This window comes from Rattus rattus, chromosome 12, assembly GCF_011064425.1.
Source record: "Rattus rattus isolate New Zealand chromosome 12, Rrattus_CSIRO_v1, whole genome shotgun sequence".
Classification (NCBI taxonomy): domain Eukaryota; kingdom Metazoa; phylum Chordata; class Mammalia; order Rodentia; family Muridae; genus Rattus; species Rattus rattus.
This window is the reverse complement of record NC_046165.1, coordinates 24,328,165-24,350,015: the sequence shown is the minus strand read 5'-3', so window position 1 is coordinate 24,350,015 and position 21,851 is coordinate 24,328,165. Positions and strand designations below refer to the sequence as shown.

Below are 21,851 nucleotides of genomic sequence, written 5' to 3'. Positions count from 1 at the left end.
CCTCCATTATAAAGTATGAACTCTGGTGCCACATTCTTTTTAAATGCCCAAATCTATAAGGAGCATACAATGGGCTGAAATAAATTAATAATGGTCAGCAGAGTGTTCAGATTCTAATTCTACATGGATGAATTCATGAAATCTAACACATCATTCTCAGTAGGTCCCGGCCAGCTCTGGAGAGAGATATCATGTGTAACTATTGAGCCAACAGAAAACTATCATGTCTCCTTAACTTCTCCATATTGGCACTGTGGAGACATAATAATGGGGACCATGGAGGAACGCGTCATCCCAGAAAGGCCTGAGAATATAGCAGTGATTGAACTACTTAAAGCAGTACAAGAGGCACCAGTGGTCTTGGAGAATTCAGAGGGTAGGGATTCCTGGCCTACACAGTTCAATAAAGCACGCCATTAGAGCAGAGTTTATTTCGAACTGTAAATAATTCCATTCCCTACAGTTTTACCACAGCCGCTTGAAGCAGCTCAAGAAATGTATGTCACGTTGTCTCGTGTGATTTAGAGGAGTTTATTGTTTACAACAGTAACTCAGCAGTAAAAATGCAATCCATAAATCAGGCACTTGCCAGGCAGAGTGGTGAGTGCTTTGTGCGAATTATCTTAAGTAATCCTCATGGTAACCTTGTGAAGAAGGGATATTAACCTCCACTTCACAGGGGAAGAAATAGAATTTGACAGCTCTCAAACCTCAGAGCACACATTCCAACTTGCTTATTTTTCTGTCCGATCCCCAAGTGCATTCTCTCTTCCCTCTTCCCAACCTGCTTCTCGGTGGAAGCCAAAGGCTGGGAGCTGCCTGTAGTGTGCCTGACAGCTAGGGCACTGGCCAGGATAGGTAAGGAAGGAGAACAGAACCAAAGAAACAAATCAGAACCCACACTTTTATCTTCAGAAGCAGTGTGTTTCTGAACAACTGCAGTGGCAGATGATTGGTTGGTTGGTGGACTGATTGACAGTCCTGGATATTAAACCCGAAGCCTTGTGTGCTAAACTTGTGCACGCTACTTACAAGCCACATTCAGATCCCAATTAGATGTCACCGATGTATACAAGACTGTTAGCACGAGTAACAAGTGAATATGCTGTTATACATAACCTACTGATCGCACGAATAACAAATGATTATAGTTATCTATATAGTTATATAGTTATAGCAAGTGTGGCACATCTCATGGTTGCTATAGGGAATCCTTACCTGAACCAAGGACTAGACTTCTGTTGAAGAGCCCATTCTGAGGACCAGGAGCCACTGACTGGCCTAATTTTGTTTCTGTCTGTGCAGCGTGTCTCTGTGTACAGAGCAAAGGGTATTTGAAAGTGTAAGGGGGCTGTAGTATTTATTGTTTGCAATGGGGCTCTCCTCAGAGAACTACTGAAGAACCCCCAAGGACATGGGAACACCTCCACTGAACAACTCCCAGAAGTGCACAGATTCACACAGTACTGTAGAGTGATGCCTTGATTTTCAGAGCAGAGCTCATCAGAGGCAACGACATTAGCTTACCCTTTGTTGGTATCTGGATATGGAGTCAGATCTGGCCTCCTTACATACTGAATTAAATTCTGTCAACTGCCGAGTTCCATGGCCCTGGTCACGGTCTAGGTAAATTTTAATTGTTCCCCATCCACAAAGTGGATAAATTAGTACTTGTTCCACAGTGAGGCTGCCATGCCTGGAGAATGTAAGCAATGGAACATGCCAGAAGCATTTAGTAGAGCTCCTCTTATTTCATCCTGTGGGGCTAAGAATACTACTAGGCCACAGGCACTACCAATGTCGGAGGACAGAAAAAATAAAATAAAAAATCAACCGAGCCTGTCCCCAGCTTAAGTCGTGCTCCATATAGAAAGGAAAATGATAATACTATTTCTAGAAAATTCAGACTTAACTTGCCACATTTTCACATCTCCAGAAACAGAAATTACGGGAGATTGGTTCACGTGTTTGCACATCCATGTGGTGGCAATCAATTAAACACACAAGGGTAAAGGTCCCTCTGGAAGGCCACCTACCAGGGCACCTGCTCATGAAAAGCTTTAGCTTGTTTCAACTAATTTAAAGTATCCCAGAATTAGCCTTGATCTTCCGTGACTTCTCCACTCTGTCTCACGGCCTCCTGGAGACAATCATTTGGCTTCCTTAACAAGCGAATCATGCCTTGATTACTTTAGCTACAAACTTCAAGCTTTCTTTCACTGAATCAGACACTTCAATTCCTTCCTTCCCTTTCCACTTAAACCCAGTCTACTTTTTTTTTTAAATTGCCATATTTCAGAGAGTACATCAGCGGATTTTGTTCAAATGCTAGAAATATCTGAATCACAGCACTGGAAAATTTGATGAGAGCTGTAAAGACAGGATGATTTACTACCAGTGGCTACTTCAGTAGCCAATGAGTCTACAGAGCACCGGTAATGTGTCCAGTTCCATGACATTGCTCTGCAAAAATTCCCATTTCAAGCATCTTGTCCAAAATATAAATTCTAGTGTTTCATTTCTGCTAGTAACATGTAGAGACTAGAATCTGTATATACTAGAATAAATGCACTATGGCATTAAAATGAGCTTCCATTTTCTTTGGCGTTTTTAATGAGGCAATTAAAGACTTATGTAACCTGTTTGACTTACATTTTTATTAGGCAGTTTTGATCAAGGACTCACATTTCAACTCACTGTACCACACATTAGGAATCTCCCCAGCCTCCTCTTGCAGTTTGTGTAGTAGCCCTTAATGACACGTCTGCTCTGTCCACTGATGTCTCAAAAGGCATGTTTTCTTGTTTAATCTAGCATTTAATGTATCTGGATACAAACATATCATAACATGTACTGTTAGTTTAATATAGTCTTCTGCCCCCTTGGAGAGCTATAATTGTACAGACTGTATTTGATGCTTGCTGGTACCTGATTTTTATCTCGCTAGATTATCAATCATTAGTTCTTCGAAAACTCTTAACAAACTGATCTCAGAAGTGGTACATGTGCCTTCCAAGTCAGGCTCATTCATGCACAGCCATGCCTGGAGAGAAGTGTCAAGGACTTTCCATAATCCTCATAGCCTATTAAAACCAAATGAGTCCCAGAGGGCCCAAAATAGAACCGAGCATCCACTCCCAGGTTCACGGTTAAATCCTGCGGCATAGCTGGGCTTCAATTGATAACATAAAATGTGGCCAATTCTGCATCACACAGCCACTTCCCCGCTAATGGGAAAGGCACTGGGTAGTGTACATCATTAACCTGAACACAGCCAGGAATATTATATTACAGTCCTGTTCAGAAACTCCAGCCAGACAATCCTACTAATTTCAAAATGTCAAACCTACTGATGATAACATTTCCTCCCCTCCATCAAATTCTTGGTATTGCTCCCTCTAACTCCTTGGACTGTCCTTGGCTGTTCTTCTAAGGAAATGAATTGATTGACCCAGCACATAATGTCCATAATGCATGAAACGGGGTAGAGCATGTATTGTGTGCTTAAGGAAGGTTGCAACTTTCCATACGTTTCATAGAAAATAACATACCTCAAAAATTAACCCCACATCACATCGCAACATGCATCCTATGTTTTCCATAGAGAACACTTGTGACTGATGCCATCAATCATACAAGCTCTTACAAGTGTCCTCCCTACTTGGATAGGACACTTAATAAGCAGGCAGCTGTCACCCCGACCATCCTCAGCAGACAAGGGAAATGGAGCTGTGCAACCATTCGAGTTGCAGAAGTGAGCGACTTACTGATGTGCGCAAATCTACAAGGTCAGAACGAGGACCACTACCGTAAAGCACATTCAGATTTTCTTTCCATGATTGCCAGAAAGGTCTTTCAAATGTCACTGGTCTCCAGGCCCAAGAGATGGCTTGTTGAGTAAGAGCACTGGCTGCTCTTTCAGAGGACACAAATCCAACCCTCAGCACCAAACGATAGCTCACAACTGCCTCTGACTGACTTTTGAGGAGACTGGATGCCTTTTTATGGTCTCTTCAGGCAACAGGCATGTGCCTGGTGAGCGCACAAACAAATACACAGGCAAAATAACCCCATGCATTAAAAATAAAATAAAGCTGAAAAAAAGTTTCTTAACTCTGGACTGTTCTCCCTGGCTTCTCTTTGAAATGATTCTCTGAACCCTCCCATCTGGGACTCCCTTGGGTACCAAGCCAGGCATGAATTTACTTGATGACTAGTCCAATACTCTCCCATTTTTCACATCATTCCCGATTGCCTGAGGAAGTCAGCAATCTGCACACCTGTAATGAGCCCACAGTATCCTAATTTGAATGCTGTAGCTGATTGACTTAGAAAGCTCTGAATCTAAGTGCTCGCAGGGGGTGGAAAGTGGCATCCAACGAGAAGAGGGGCTCAAGTGGGACTCAAGGGAGGCTGGAACAGGCAAGGACAATGCATGTCCCTTGGAGGAAGCCACTGCCCCTGGCAATCTCTTGCTCCAGAGTTCCATCGAAACAAGATGAAGACTCTATTCCCATTTATGAAATCTCCAATTTTTATTATAAACAGCCATGCATACAAAACACGCCATAGGTTACACATCAGCAAGTTCATTACACGGACTGTATGCTTCTGACCTTCTGGGGACAAAGAAACTGCACGCTGTAAACTCCAGATTTACCAGCCTCTGTGCATGGCTGTGCCAAGAGCAACATAAATTTGTACGATGAAACCTGGTGTTTCTTCCTGAAGTATCAGTTGTCCCTCTAGATCCTTTTGAGGATTTATATTGAAATAAATAATATATCAAAGAACCTTGAAATCATATGACTTTAAAAACAGGATATTCAAAATAAATCCTCCTTACAGTAGTTGGTTCCCAACTACACCAGCAAAATAATTTTCTTTTTCTAAGAAAAGGGGGAAGAAGTAGGTTGCAGAGGAGACCAGAACCTTTTAAGTTAGTTTAGTTCTAAAAAAAAAAATAAATAAATAATTTACAAAGCTCCTTCACCATGTAGAGTTCTTGTCAGCTGTGGGCCATTTAGATGACTATTCAAGTATTACATGTACTTTCAGAATGTTCTAGAAGGGTATGGAACATTATATCCTAGCAGCTCAGGCATGCTATCCCAGTGGAAGGAAGACACAGCACAAACACAGCCAGAGATCTGCCCAGTTCCTACTCATGAATGCTTTTCTCTGAGTGTCCTGTGTTTGTTTACTGGCAATGAATAAAACATTAAAATTGCCATTTAGAATATAAAGTACCTTAGTTGTTGCAAAGGGTAAAGTTATTCCTCCTTTAATGTAAGCTTCCAAGGCTGTTATTTATAGAATAAAACCCATTATCACTACTCAAATATTGAACAAGAATAGTTTGTATTCAAAGATAAAATTGCCGCAGGGGACTATTGATACAGGAAATGTGGCTGGAGAGATATGGAATGCATATTAAAATTTATATAGCGAAGAGGGGAAATGTAGTTAACAGGTATGTTTAATATTCAGGCCACATTGACTGCAATTGTTAAAAGTTATATTTGCTGACATTTCAATTATAACCTTCTATTTTCAGGGCCCTTAGTACAATCCAGAACTTTCCTACAGGTCCAAAATTATGTGCCTTGCAAGGTCTTGGTGCAAATAATTTTTGTTGTTGTGGCTGTTAATGTTTGTCAGATAGAAACTTCCAGGAAAAAGCCAAAGACAAATGTGCATTTGCTTCTCTCTCTTAGACCCACCAAATTCTGAGGGAGGACAAGAAGGGATAAGACTGTTTTCCCAAGTAGAGTCAGGAGGTTGAGTTGTTGTCACTATAGAAATGGACAACAGTTAAAACCATAATTTTGAGCCCAAAGTCTATGACCATAACTTTGATGGTTAATTGTCTAGAAGTGAACAGAAGTTTAAATGGATAGAAGTATTTAGATGTGATAATATATATTGCATAAAGAGGGTAGAAAAATATTCTTAGCATTGCTTGCAAGATTTCACAACTTGACTGGCACTGTGCAGAAGTCAATATACCTAATTTACTGCTATAATAACTCTCAATACATTCTGTATCTGCAATTCTTTGTGAGGTATGTAAAGTCCCCATATTCTAAATTCAAAACATAAAGCTACTATAAGCCTTATTGAAATTTCCTGGCTACTATAAAGACCAATCTGAGAAGTCAAGCTCTGCCAATGAGCTATACCCTCGAACTCTCTCTTCTTTCCTTGTTTTGTTTTGTTTGAGACAGGATCTTATTATGCATTCTGCTTGCCTGAATATACTATGTAGTCCAGAGCTTACCTCAGTTTACAGTGATTCTCCTGCCACTGAACGCTGGAATAACAGGTATGCACTACCACACCCACACCTAGTTTATAAACTGTGTCAGAGGGGCTGTAATCACTCTTAAGACACTAGGAAATCTGTCCCATTCCCTTCTCTCAGCTTCTGCTCTTGCTGTCAGTGGTGGTCTGTGACTTGTAAACACATCCCTCCAACCTCTGCCTCACCACATGATACCTTCCCTGAGAATCAGGGAGAAGACGGCCATATTGGATTCAAAGCCCATATTCCAGTATGGCTTTATCTCAATTCACTACACTGGCAACAACCCTACATTTCTAAGTCACTTCACACTCAGAGATTCTAAAACAGACATGAGTTTGGTGGGATTCCTACTGAAGCAAGGGGAGCAGGAAAGGTGGAGACAGCCATCAATTGCAGTCAGAAACAAATCTGTTGATTCTCAAGGGGTATATTGGGCAGATTTTTCCAGACCTCAAGGACAAAAAGGGCTAATGTCCCAAAGGTTCCCAGGATAACTCGTGACTATGAATGTACTAAGTTCCATTCCAGCCTCAGACTCTGATATACAAAGAAATTTAAAGCCTGCAAACCTAGACTTATATCAGAGCTATGGCAATCTCTTTAAAGAGCCAAGGTTCAAATAGTATCTCAAACACTCCCCTACATTAGGTTACATGTAAACTAACATATAGTGGGAGCATCAATCTTGATTTCCAGTCTCACATCCCAACCTGTAAGCAGGACAACATTCACTGTACCTCAGTTCCGCAGCTTGGATCCCCACTCAGGCGATGAGGTCTACACACTTGCTTTACACAATAGATATAATTAGTGAAAACCTTCTGTTTCCAGAAATCAGAAAGAATTGATCAGGATACAGGTATTTGTGTTATGCTCACAAATTTATTTCTGATACCCAGCAAGGCAGCTACCAGATCCGAAGCCCGCACTTCACAAAAGCACTGGATGTGAAACCTTTTTATCAAAATCGATAAATGCACGGGCACCTGTTACATGAGTTCTGCTGATTGGTTTTATCTTTGGTATTGACAATCCTAATTACTATAAATGCCAATACACTGATGGTATACAGACAATATTTTTAGAAGGACAGGCCAAGTCATGGGGTTGCGTAAAACCTGTACTGATAAATACAAATACACCCAGGAAAGTTAGACTGGCTAAAATAGGTGACAAGGAAATCCTCCTCATCAGATTAATTTCTATTAGTTCTTCCAGCTTCAAAAAGAGTTCAGATGTTTGAGACTCCAGAAAATCATGCTTCCTACCTCTCTGACACTTCTCAGCCTTTAATAACTCACTGTTTGTTCTAACCACAGTAACTTCTAAACATAAATATATCTCTCTTTATAACACAGCTCAAAATATTTCTTCTATTTACAAGATGACACTTTCGTGGATCTCTTGCAAACCCATTCAGGTAACGATTTATATATAATAGAGTTGAAAGTAAACAGACGCCTCTGGGTATTTAAAACACCCGAGAAGCCATGAACCGAGGCAAACATCCTGAAAACAGAAGGGAGCTCCATCTCTCTCGCCTGCCTGCCTGCCTTTGCCTACTTGTTTGACAGCAATGTTTTAAAGCCAGGTGAGGAATAAATCCTCCAATTTGGCTCTGATCTTTGGAAAGAAGCTTAAAGCAGTTTAATAAGAGGGTAAGATTAACCCATACTTCTAAAAAAAAAAAAAAAAAACTCCATGATTTGTGGCAAAGGAAGTGCTTTTATGCAAATGGCATTGCTTGTTAATTACTTCTATTTCCCCAAAAAAGGGGCTTCTTCTCTAATCTTCTGAGATGAAGGGTCCAAATGCCCCCTCCAATGCCTATCTCCTGCCACAGCTTTAAGGTCATCTGGAATATACTTCATTGTGCTAAAAATTACGAATGCACGTTGCTAAGTTCTCACATGTTGGATGCCTGGGATTTATCAGAGTCATTTAAAAAAAAAATCAATAAACACTCCAATTAGATGCAAAGTTTTTGTCACTTTGTGGCCACAGAACTGCTCAGTACAAAATCACTATTTACTAACATATACCAGGCATGAAAGGACTCACGGGAATTCAGACTAATCCCCAACATTATCCTGAAACAGAGGGACTGGGAGAGAGAGAGGGAGAGGGAGAGGGAAGATGGGGGAAGGAGAGGGGGGGGGAGGGAGAGGGGGGAGAGGGAGAGAGAGAGAGAGAGGGAGAGGGAGGGGAGAGGGGGGAGAGAGAGGGAGGGGGGGGGGGGGAGAGGGGGGGGGGGGGGGGGGGAGAGGGGGGAGGGGAGAGGGGGGGGGGGAGAGGGAGAGGGAGAGGGAGAGGAAGAGGGAGAGGGAGAGGGAGGAGAGGGAGGAGGAGAGGGAGGGGGAGGAGAGGGAGGGGGAGGAGAGGGAGAGGGAGAGGGAGAGGGAGAGAGAATAAATGGACTTAATTCATAAGTACATAATTCAACAGATGACATGCTTCAGTGCCTTCAGCTACAGCTATATTATGAACACTGGTATAAAGGCATCTATTTTCCAAAGACATTATAATTATCATTGGAGAATCATTAGTAGAGGCCATATAATTGGGCTGAAAAATACTATTTGGTGAAATGCAGGAGTATTTCCTTAAATAATTTCATGTTGCTAAGATTCTTCACGAGTTGAGATTTTAATGCTTTGAACCCAGAAACTCTGATTAGCTTTTGACAACCATAATTTGGTCAGTTTAGTACCCACAATTATCAATTCCCTGCCAGTTCACTGGGAATGAGTGTACTTGGATTGCAAACTAATTTTAGGAGGGAAAATAAAATGGCTTTCCATTATGACCTTGAGGGGGTAGGAGAAAGTTCTAGGGATGAGAGCGAAAAGCAAACTTGTAGAATCTAGCATTTTCCTGATACTAAAAGATTCGTATAACAAACACAGAAAGGCTGAAGACTTGGTGGATGTGGGGAGCGGGTGTGGCGGCAGTCCCAAGATGGCGCCCGGGACTGCAGCTAAGTCTCATGACTAGCACCTGACTTCCTCACACACCCGAAACTAGCCACGTCCATTGTGAGAGCTGTGCAGGCGCACCATGACGCAAGATCAGGCCATGTGACGTGGACCTATGAACTGAGACTACGCAGTCTGGACTGAGGAGACGGGGTTGAAGGAGGATATAAGGGAGTGTGCTGGGGGGGGGGACTGGGGGGGCTGGGGGGGGAGAGAGAAGAAAAGAATAGAAAGATTCCTGTTTGCGTGTTGTAAGGTTCCTGAATAAACCGCCTTGAGAAAATGTCGTGGTGTCACTCCTTTCTGCGGGACAGAGACAGAAGCGACAGGTGGAGAGGTGGGGATCTGTCATTCTCAGTCTCCAAGGGAGAAAAAGTTCTGTAGGCAGCTCCATGATTCTCTAATGAAGTTTTATTAAAGTTCCCTCAAGTCTTGCAACACATTTAAAAAAAAAAAAAAAGACTAAAAGTTGCCTTTCACTGAACACGGCAAATGTTAAAATTTTCAATTCCACATAATGTTTCACCAAAATTAAAAAACAAAATACAGTGATAGAGGACCCTCACTCAGGAGAAAGTTTCTTCGTTATAATTTACTTAAGTGTGTGCATATTTGCTAGCTGGATACAGCTATGTAAAATATAAACATTTAACTACATTTCGCTTTTGGAATACCAAAACCAAGCCTTACTCATCATGAAGTTCCACAGATTAGAAATCTTTCCACTCTCAAAACTAAGACCTGCTAAATTTTGTTTGAAAATATAGCAACCTATATATATATATATAAATACATATACACATATATCTAAAAAATAATAAAAGACACAACTAAATGGGAACTAGAATGTAATTATTTAGTAATGCCACTCATGGTGGTGTGTATGCAGGTGACCCTGAGCACTGATTTTCAGCCTGTCGCCGGTGCTCCGGAATGGAGGTTTCAAGCCTCCTTCAGAACCACAGCTGTCCCAAAGGAACCAAAATGGCGCAGGCTTCCAGCAGTGCACCAGTCCGGCAGCCATTGCCACCGGGCAGTGCAGCCATGTGTCCCATGAGGGTTCCCTAGAGCTTTCATGTGTGAAGATTCAAGGGTTTGCAACAGTAAGGGATGCCCCCAAAAGCATCTTCACACTGTGGGGAAGAAAGGTTCCGGTTGAGACCACAGCACCAGCAGGGTAGGAAGAGCCAAGGAGAAACAGGTTATTGTTCTTAAAACTGCAAGAACAAGAAGGGGAATAGAAAAGGAACACAGAAAAACGATGCAGGGTTAACGTGGAAAAAGCAGTCAATCATAGGATGAACGGCATATCAGTACACCTAATGAGAACAACGTGTCCCACAGCTTACAAAAGACCCCATGCAGACAACAGTGAACTCAGAATTCCCTACCACATTTCTGCCTTCCTCCTTAATCTCCTCTTGCCTGTCTTCTCTTGAGCTCTCACAGAACCCCCGTTCAACTATATTCACATCTCCTTTCCCATCTGCTAATGTTGCATCTCAAAGATATGCCCTCAGCTGCATGTCTGTTTACCAGACAGCCCCACAGTTTGTCTCAGAGGGAGAAGTCAGGTACACCTTGCATATATAGTCGTTTTCAAAACCTTCTACAGCTGAGGTAAATGAGAGGGAAGACTGTGAAGGAAAGCCTGTGTAGTTAGTTTTATAAAACTTAAGTTAGCCTGGGGGTGTGGCTTAGTGGGTAGAATGCTCAGACCTTGAGCACCCATTATAAAGCAAAGCATGTTGGTAAGGTCCTGCAATTTTAGCACTGGTGAGTTGGAGACCAATGGATTGAAGACGTTGCCCTCCTACCAACCTAGACCAACCAGCATGCTAAACACTCAGTGAGCGTCTGAAAATATTAAGAGAAGAGCAATAAAAAAGATACTAGACTCACTGATATCTGACCTCTCTGTCTACCAGAATGCATATGCACACATACTCAAAAGCATGTGCACACTCATAAACACATTCACATGTACTCATAAACATGCACATGCACACAGCACACAAGCAAACAAACAAAAAGACCTTAAGGAACATATTTTTGTTAAAGCTAGTTTTAAGTGCTAATCACAAAATAAAACAGTAGCTTCTGATACTGCCTTGGAGAAATAGGTTTCAAATAGCGTGAGATTAAAATACGTATCATGTTAAGTCATGGATGATTGTACCTCAAATATGGAAATATATTTTTAAAGGTATTTGCCCTTTAAATGTTTACTTCAAAGATGTCAGCATCACTGAACGCCCTTTCAATTGTGAGCATCTAGAAGGGCAACTGGGAAGTGGCCCATTGATAGAGTTTGTTTACCATATGCTGAACCCTGAATTCAATCCTCAATGCCAGAAAGTAAAACTCAGTTGGTTGCATTAATAAGCTTTTCTCTAAGGCAATTCTAATGTGCAGCTATTTCAACTCTATTAATAGCTCAAGACTATTCTAAGACATAACATCTACTTGCTTCAGCCCTATACTGATATATTACTATCTGAAGGCTATTTCTCTCATGTTTTCTCTTTAAGATTTATTTTAGTATTTATTTACTCATTTGTGTGTGTGTGTGTGTGTGTGTGTGTGTGTGTGTGTGTGTGCACCACAAGTATGTAGAGGTGCCCATGGAAGACAGAAGAGAGTATCAGATCTCCTGAAAGAGAAGTTACAGGCTCTTATGAGTCACCAGACAAAGGTATTGGGAATGGACTTTTGGGTTCTCTGCAAGAACAGTAATCCCTCAACTTCTGAGCCATCTCTCCTTTCTTCTCTTTTAAAGAAAGATATATACAAAAGAAAAGAAAGAAACACTGCAATGTTAACTCAACTCACTTCTTACATTAAATACTATTCCTGCCACTGCAACAAAGTGACAAAAAGACCCTTCCTCATCTAGTATTATCAGGGATTAGTCCTGTCTTGAAAGGGTAAAGACATAAATAAATAAAAACCACTGATAATCCTTGATTACATTCACGAATTAATTGTACAACAAACAGAAAAACAGAAGAGTAAGGAGCTCACTGATGGACCAACCATCTGTGAGATAAAAACTGTTAATAATCCATTGCGAAAATATGTGATTTAATTATGGTCTTTAAAAAGGCAATGTACTATTATAATGTAACTAGGATAAACTCATTTAAGAAAAATGAGGGAATCTGATTATCATGCGGTCATAAGTAAAAGTCCTGTGCATCTAAACGAAGGAATAAGGTACATGAAAACATCTGCTACCTGAGGCAGCATAATAGCTTAAGTAGGGTTGTTTTAATCATCGCAATTGTACACACACACACACACACACACACACACACACACACATATACATACATATGCATATATACATACATGTACACACTATATGTGTCTATATATATACACATATATATACATATATATGTGTGTATATATATATATATATATATATTCTCTAGTACTTTAAAACAAGATAGACTCCAAATAGCCATATTGCAAAAACTTACAATAATGAGTAAGGTCAGCGCTAGAACCTATCCTATGTTTTCACAGCTTTTCTGAGCAGCTTGCTAAGTGCTTCATTGTCCCAAGTCACATCACTTTCTAAGCTTACATTAGTAAGAGAGGAAAGAAAGAAGAAAGCATTTTCATTGTTGTAAAAAGGGAGCATCACATTGCATGACTAATTACAAAGCTCCAGAGAAATGAGCAGCAGGAACACATCACATATTAAAGGGACTTGCCATCATCGCTAATATGCCCAACAGACAACAGTCATAGAATGCAAACTTCCAACACGCTACCTCATGCTTTCCACAAATCTCATGTCCATAGTGCTCAGTGCAACATGGATAAGCAGCTTATAAATGAGGACATTGAAGACCAGGCAGGAATCATATAGAGCCAAGGTCACATGGGAGATACTTGACTGACAATCAATGACTCAGGTAACACTAGCACTTCAGGAAAACCCTGCTTCTGTATAGACAAGGTACTCCAAATACCACTCTGTCCTTGAAAGAAAAATTTCTATCATCCCAGCATTTTTATTATATTTCTTTATGGAATCACAGGATTGTCTTTCTCCATTATCTTTTATCCGTCCTCAAACAGAAAGAACTTGAGACAAAATATAGGTGAATGGATGTATCATTTCTCTTTTTATCTTTGGACTCAATGTCACTCATGATTCCTGAAATGAGCAAGTAGATTAGCTAGCAATGGGAGGGAGGGAGGGAGGGAGGGAGGAGGGAGGGAGGGAGGGAGGGAGACACAGACACAGACACACACACACACACACACACACAGAGAGAGAGAGAGAGAGAGAGAGAGAGAGAGAGAGAGAGACAGAGACAGAGACAGAGAAACAGAGACAGAAACAGACAGAAACAGAGACAGAGACAGATCCCATTCCTGAATTTCCTGGATTTCCTGGATTATTACAAGAAACGAGAAGCCAAGTTAATAGCTATGGTACCAAGCTAGGGGTGGGAATCAAGACTAAACGACTTCGAAAGCCCCATTAAACTTTCCATTTTAATATATTAAAAAGCGGTGTGGTGCACCTAGAAAACAGAGAATAACTTATGCGTCTCACCTTCCATTATATTATCTCTGGGATTCATCTTTGATCCAAAGGGAATCATGCATGAGCTGCTGGGTCATCTTGCTTTCAACACACATTTTTATGATTAAGAACTTTTCATGTGCTAGAGTTGTGGTTCTCTATGCTACACATAGACCCATCAATATAGTTCCTCATGATACGGTGACCCCTAACTGTAAAATTATTTTTTTGCTACTTCATAACTATAATTTTCTACTGTTAAAGAATCCTAATGTAAATATCCGATATGCAGAATGTCTGACATGCAACTCCTGTGAAAGGGCCTGTCAAACCCAAAGGGATTGCAACCCACAGGTTGAGAACCACTGTGCTAGGGAGATGGTCCAGGTAGGAGAGCGTTGGCCACATAGCTTAGAGACCTGAATTTAGATTCCCGCCATCCACATAAAGAGCCAGGCAGGGCAGTGTTCCTGCCTGCAATCCCAGTACTGGGGATCCAGAGAAGGATCCGTGAAGTTTTCAGCCCAGTGGGTCTGGTCTATCAGGGCACTCCGGATTCTGTGAGATTACTTTTCTCAAACGATAACGAGGAGAGTAGTGAGTTGGCCCAGCGGGCGAAAGCACCAGCACCAAAGCCTGATGACCAGAGTTCCATCCCTGGGACTTATGGAATACTAGTAAGTTGTTTCCATGAAACACACACACACACACACACACACACACACACACACCACACACACACACCACACACACACACACACACAGACTTCAACTCCTTGTCAATTGAAGATTTATAAAACAGCTTAATCCTGCTGATTCTGCGGATGGACTTTGTAATGCTGGAAACTGAATCCTAGATACAGTGCACGCTAAGAAGCAGTCTACCACTGAGCTGCATCCCAACCTAGATCTGGGTTTCCTAGGGCATAGTATCACCAACATGTACTCAATAGCTTAAGAGCGACGCTCTCTCCGGCTTGACAAATGGTAATAACAAGGTAGACCAGCAGAATTAAGGCAATATAGAAGAAGCTTTAGTTCCCCAGTTGTAGAACACCCCAAAAAGACTCATTATGGAATCCAATGTGACAGTCCCTGCTTCAACACTTAATTCTTCTCGTAATTCATACACTTTTGTTTAAATTTCTGGGTGTGTTTATCCTATAGCTTACTTTACATTTGCATGTGAACACTCCCCCAGGAAGGCATCCTCCCTGGTCCCTGTATTGAAGCTCCTGGTTATTTTCTCCTTTCTTCAGCAGCAAATCTCAGTTCAAAGTGATGCACACAGATACTCTCTGGTTTAGGATAGGATTAAAGCTAATGACATCATAAGTAGACAGCATTGCACATTTAAAACATGTGTATTTGAGCCCGTTCTCTTCAGTGTGATGGCTGCCTGGGAGCTGATGGCCACAACCACGATTCAGCATGGTAAGAACGCATAGCATTACGTAATAAGGCTGGGCCAGGAAAAGACCAAACCTCCTTTGGTTTCTACTGTGTCCTCACCACACAATTATAGAGTTGAAAAACTCTGCGTCCCACTACAGCTGAGAGTACACACACATTGTGCTACTGTGATTAACCTGACACCTAGTGAGGATGATCCTTTCACATCCCCACTGCAGAAGGCATCATCTAAGAGTTGCTCGATAAAGATGTTAGGAGAGAGACAAGGGGGTGGGGCTCAAGGTCTAGTATTGATGGTCTTTGATCTCAGTAGTTTTTCGAGTACAGTCTACCTACAGCCAAATGAAAGCAATCCCTCCTAAGTTTTAAAAAGTTACATGTTCATTCCCACTGTGATGAATGGAGAATGTATTTGTCACCCTAAATAATTTGCTACACTTGTTTTAAGGAAATTTCAAAGGCAACTGAAGAGCGGGCTGAGTGGTTAATTTTGTGAGCTACTCTTCCAAGAGACCTGGGCTGAGTCCCAGCATCCACACTGTAGCAGCTCACAACAGTAGGTAACTCCAGTTCCAGGGTGCCCAGGCCTCTCTTCTACCATCCTCAGGGAGCAGGCATGCGCATGGTACATAACATACAGGCAGAAGAATCTTGCACATAGGCATACTTTAAACTTGTGTTTATGTGCATATAAGGGGTGCCAGCGGATACTGTGGTGCTCCTGTGAAGATTAGAGCGAGAAAAACCTGAAGTTCTCGGTTCTCAACAGTGGGTCTCAGAACTGAACTCAGTTCACCAGATTCAGTGGCGAGCGTCTTTACCACCTACACCATCAAACCATTTCAGCAACCTCGGCACTTTATTTCCTCCTTCTCCTCCTCCCTCCCTCCCTCCCGCCTCCCTGCTCCTTTCTGCTACTCCACTTCCCTTCTCTTTCCTCGTGTGTGTGTGTGTGTGTGTGTGTGTGTGTGTGTGTGTGTGTGTGTGTGTGTGTGTTGAAAATGAAGGAAAGCCCTCTTGTTGAGCTAAAGCTACCAATTATGCTAGGCTAGTTGGTTAGTTAGCATAATCTCAGGGATCCTCTGGTCTCTACCTACCTCCTGGGGTTGGGGGGTGTGGAGGTGTGGGGGGGTAGGGTGGGGGTAGCAAATGCATGCCTCCACACCCAGTCAAGGCCCAGCCATCACTCTCCCAACCACCATTTTACATTCTGAAAAAATGCCTAAGATCAACATCTTTACAGATGCTTTTTCGTTTTTGAAATGTATACACAAGAAATTTTAACATTCTAAATTTAAACTTCTGAGTCTGGCAATCAAAGAATAAAAATTCCAGCCAGTACAGGGTCTTGCAATTTGGAAGCATTTTAACAATTATTACTCTCAAAAATGAAACAAAAACCAAAAAACTATACCGGGTCTCCAATGCCAGACAGGAGTCCGTGCCTCAGGGAGGAACTTAACTTGAAGTAGCAAATAAAAGAAAGAACCAAACCCAGTATTCCGACTCCGTCCAGCATATAAGTGGTACCCAGGTTCCATCACAGGACTCTCCTCTGAATGTGCTTACCTGCAATTCCTGTCACCATCTCCAACCAGACTAAGTCCCTGCACGACCTCATCTGTATGCTTTGTCCCAAGGACTCACTTGAATTCATATATTGTACTTTTACCCTGGCCTTTTATTTGGCTGGTAAATCTTTTTTCTCCCACTAGATAAATCCTCTAAAAAGATTGTTCATTCCAGGAAGATGAAGACTTTTAAACACGTCCCTCCGCACCTAATATAAGAGTTAAAAATTGATTGTTAACAAAATGGAACAGGGAGGTTATGTTCCCAAAATGAAAAACAAGCTATTTTTAAAGGCCAGACCTGACACTTACCCAGACTCGTGGTCCCCACGCCCACCCGCAGACTCCCAGATCCACTCTTTGCACACAGCACACAGGAGCAGGACCACAGGGACAGAGACCAGTTGGGCTGAAGGATTTAAACCGGAGGAGCTGACAAACTTTTCCTATCCAGAGGATGGGTGCGTGTGTCTGAACGCTTTTCCCAGTAAAACAGGTTTTTCTTGTTCCTTTGCTTTAAAAACAGCTCAGTGGTGGGAGTGAAGAAGGCAGGGTAGGAAAACAGGGTAGCTGAGTCAGCGGGAGAGGACAGTCCTTTCACAACCCGTGCCAAGACTTTCTAAGACCTTCCGCCCCTGATCCCCATTACTGGGAAATACCAGAAGGAGCACGTGAGAGAACGGAAGTAGAGAAGGTGACTTCTCTTCCCCACCACCCGTGAAGCCTCCCCTTGATGCATTTGTAACCTGTGTAAACTGGCGTGTCTATTTTTATCTGTGCCACACAGACGAGCTTCATTTTTAAAAGCTTAACAATTTCCTACAGGAAAAGCTAAGGCACCTGTTTTTCTCTTCAGTGTCGAGTTCTTACTGTGTTTATCTGCGTATCTGCAACTCAAGATGCTATCTTCACCCCAAAGGGTGGCTTTTCTTTCTGAGAGCATGGTCACATATTCAGATGCCCCTAGCTTACAGCATGCTTTCCCCTCAGCACCACAATTAAGCACATGAAATCGCCAACCATACCAACTCCGGGAACACTCTAACCCATAACCCACTTTTACTCATAAGATCGTTTTTCTAAAATGCACTTCTTTTAAAACTCTACTGATGTTCAGTAATGCCATGCATCTCCTCCGTAATAAGTGCAACAGGGGGCATGAGCTGTGATTCATGAGGATGGTTCCTTAGGATAGTATCAGCAATCCAAAGGCCAGGCTCTAAGAATCTTGTTTCTTCTTTTATTTTTAAATTTTTCATTTTACATATTCATCATACATAGCACTGTGCTACAGGGGACACTGACAGACAAGTACTCATGTACACTGAGCGAGCCCATTTCCTCTCATCCAGACAATTAGCTTGGATCAGAGATGCTCAACATAACAGGAAATGGTCAACGAATGCCTTCCTTGTTAGTTTTCTTTTTCTCAGCATGAACATCTCTTGCTTGTCACAGTTAAAATGCAAAGTGCAAAGTTAAGACTGCACTTTGGAACTTGATTTAAGGATAGGGAAAGAAGGGAGGTCCAAAAAAGCCTTGAATGAAGGGAAGCTGTATACATAAACCTCATATGTCTATTCTGGCATTCATACAAATGTAGACATGGGATAAAATTGTGGTGAACGACATGTACTGGCACAAAAATAAGGGTGAACGTAAAAACTAGTAAGATCTGCATAAACTGTGTGGAAGCCCCAATGCCAAGGCCTTGGGTTTGATTCTGTACGCTGTTCTTGTAATATATAAATGATGGGGGTAGCTAGTAAGGAAATAAAGATAAAGATGGGTCTCCCTGAATTTGGGAGAAGCAAGTCCAAGTGACTTCTGTAAGCATGAATTTCAAAGTTCCTTACAAAAATAATAAAACAACAACAACAAATACACTATCGAATGCAAACACTGTTGCCTAAAAGCGTGGATGTACTTAGCCCTCCATGCCTTCAGAATATAGGAAGCCCACACTCTTGCCTGGCATTCACCTATGCACTTGGATGACGAACACCTCATAGTCCAACTATCCAACTCCCAAGACACACAGGACAGAAAGGAGCTACAGGCATATTCTATATGGAAAAACAATGACAGCATCCTCAGCAGGTCCACGTGTCATGGTCAAACTCTGAAGACAACTCGTTGGCCAATCACACCTCATTCACAGCTCACAAAACCAATGATCATACATGATTATTATAAAGTAGGAACATTGGACTGGAGAGATGGCTCAGCAGTTAAGAGCACTGACGGTTCTTCCAGAGGTCCTGAGTTCAAATCAACTACGTGGTGGCTCACAACCATCTGTAATGGGATTCAATGCTCTCTTCTGGTGTGTCTGAAAAGAGCTACAGTGTACTCATGTAAATAAAATAAGTAAGTCTTTAAAAAGTAAAAATAAAATAGCAATATTAACCTAAGGTTCACATCATTACAATATCTGCTCTGGGGAGAAAATTTTTTGCTCAAGTTTTTCTGACACAATGGGAAAGAAGAGCAATCGGCAATTGACTCTTCGTAGAAAATGAAGATGTACGTGACCACAGCTGCTCAATGATTCTATATATATCCTTAGAAACATTAAATCTCCAAACTGAAATTACCACACAGTTCAAACTCTGTATATATTAGGAGTGAAAACAGCCTAGGAGGACAAGGGGCTTTACTAACAAATATTTTCACTAATTAACCTACTAACCTGGATCAGAAATTGTCTTTCAAAACTACATCTATGGATTTACTTTGCACAATCTGTGCTTTCCTGGGAAGACATTTAATAAATAAATAATTTAATTTCAAATCAGTATGAGCTCCTACCCAAAAGATACTTCACCTTGATTTCTGATTAATTTATAATTCGCCCTACCAGGTTACTTCAATTTTCTGTCACTGTCAGTCATTTGGTATTTTTATTTCTAACATAATGTGAAAGTATTATAAAAATAACTAATATAAAAATTTCTGCTGGGTGCTGGTGGCAAATGCTTTTAATCCCAGCAATTGGGAGGCAGAGACAAGGACTCTTGGGTTGTAGGCCAGTCTGGTGTACAAAGAGAATTTCAGGAGAGCCAGAGATACACAGAGAAACCCTGTGTCCAAAAGCCACAAAAGAAAAAGAAAATAAAGTTATTGTGCTTTAAACTCATAAAAGGCTCATTAATCAACGAATTATATTTTAAACAGGAAAGGGGAGATAATTAAGGCACTATGTTTCAAAAGAATAAACTAAGAGGAAGATAGTATTTCTACATACATCTTGATCCTTAGTTCTAGTATTAATGGTACTGAAGGTGAGAGAGGCAAAAGGAAGTAACTGCCTCCACAAAATGATTGGAGAACATGCAGGAGCACAATATAATGTCTATAAGTTTGCATGTGTACACTCTGATGCTCCAAACACATCATATGAAACAGTACCTTCCACCAGTGGATGTGTACACATGCGACTTATTCAAACAACCTTATGACTTTTGAAGGGTGAATAGCCTGTAAAGAGACATTCTCACTGAAAGGATTCACCTGCACGTGTCTGATTTGAATAATAAATGGGTTATTTGATGGGACACTAGACCTCAGTGTTCCCAAATAAAAGAAGTCATTAAAATATCCCTCAAGAGTTGTATTACTTAGGTCAAAAGTTACCAAGGACCAATATGTATGAAAAATCTAATAACCACAGACTACATTCACTGCCATCACTTAACAATTCATATTTTTTCAAGTCAAGTAAGTACCACCTCAGAACCAAACAGTAGGGCAAAGATCATCCAAGGCAGACAAAATTCATGCTCTCTTATACAGAGCATCTCCAAAACAGACACTCTCTGTAGATGGTACCCAGAACCATGCAATACAGCAAATCACCATTCCTGAAAAGCACTGAAGAAAGGTAGAATATCTAGGATCCTGGCCCAACGGCTTCAGCTCTCAGCCCCAATGAGAGCCTCCATCAAGCCAAGAAATAGATTTCCAGTACAACAGGCTGGATGCCAATATCAGCGCGCACACACACACACACACACACACACACACTGCACCCTCTACGTTAAAACATCCAAAGACCCACAAGTGCTCTCAGTATGCATCATTTAGTACAACGAATGAACAAGAAACAGGAAGTTCTGCTACAAATTCTTCAGAGGGTGTCCACGGGTTTTCCAATATACAACTAGGCACAACATTAAGTCGTACCTGCCAGGTTTCCAATAATTGACTGAGGTCATTAAAAATGTCCACATCATGTTCCACAACAAAGCAGGCCAGAAGAAAAAATAGCTCTCTTCTACCCATCCTCTCAGTCCCCTTCATTCAAAGCTTTCCATTGACCTTGACCCCTTCTTCATTCAGATCAGTCCCGTTCTTACCAGGTCCCATAAATTTTAACTGAGAATGACTCTCTTCCTTCTATATCGCCTTAACTGTTGTCCAGAGTGGCATTAAATAAGATCCCCACTAAAACTTCATGGATGCAACTAAAATTATATCCCCCAACATGCTAGCATACATCTTTCTAAACAGTCACTTTAGCCAAACCCTGCAGCCTGCTTTTCCTCCTCTCCACCTGTGCTCACCTCAGTCCTCTGAATGCTTCGCACGGAGACCTTCCCTGTTTATAGCAGGCCTAACGCAGCTTTCCCGGAGAAGACCTGTCACGTCCTTCTCTGCGATCTCTCAGCACCCATGGTATTGTGCATGCTTTGTAGTGTGTATAATCTTGAGATATAATTACTGAGGAAAGGCTGCAACATACTACCATCCATGGAAAAGAAAGTGCATTTTATTCGCCTTTATGTCATATCTGGGCCTCAGACAGACACTGATACATCAATACAAGAAATGGGTCAATACATATGTAGTCAAAGGCATTGACATTCAATACTTTTAAGATGCTGATTTATTATCAAAGGAAAACTGTATAAAAGGCTGCCTTTAATAGTTAACTTATTTACAGTAATCACTCTTCTTAATATTTATTGTTAAAAATCACCAGTACTTCAAACTAGTAAAAGAAGAATTGTAAACCACAGCATTGTGACTCAACTCCT

General features: G+C 41.4%; 1 protein-coding gene across 1 annotated transcript in view; it reads right to left on the bottom strand.

Moving 5' to 3' along the window:
- The window catches only part of Klf12 (Kruppel like factor 12), a 363,399-nt gene that overhangs the window by 291,000 nt on the left and 50,548 nt on the right, over positions 1–21,851 (bottom strand). The window lies entirely within an intron of this gene.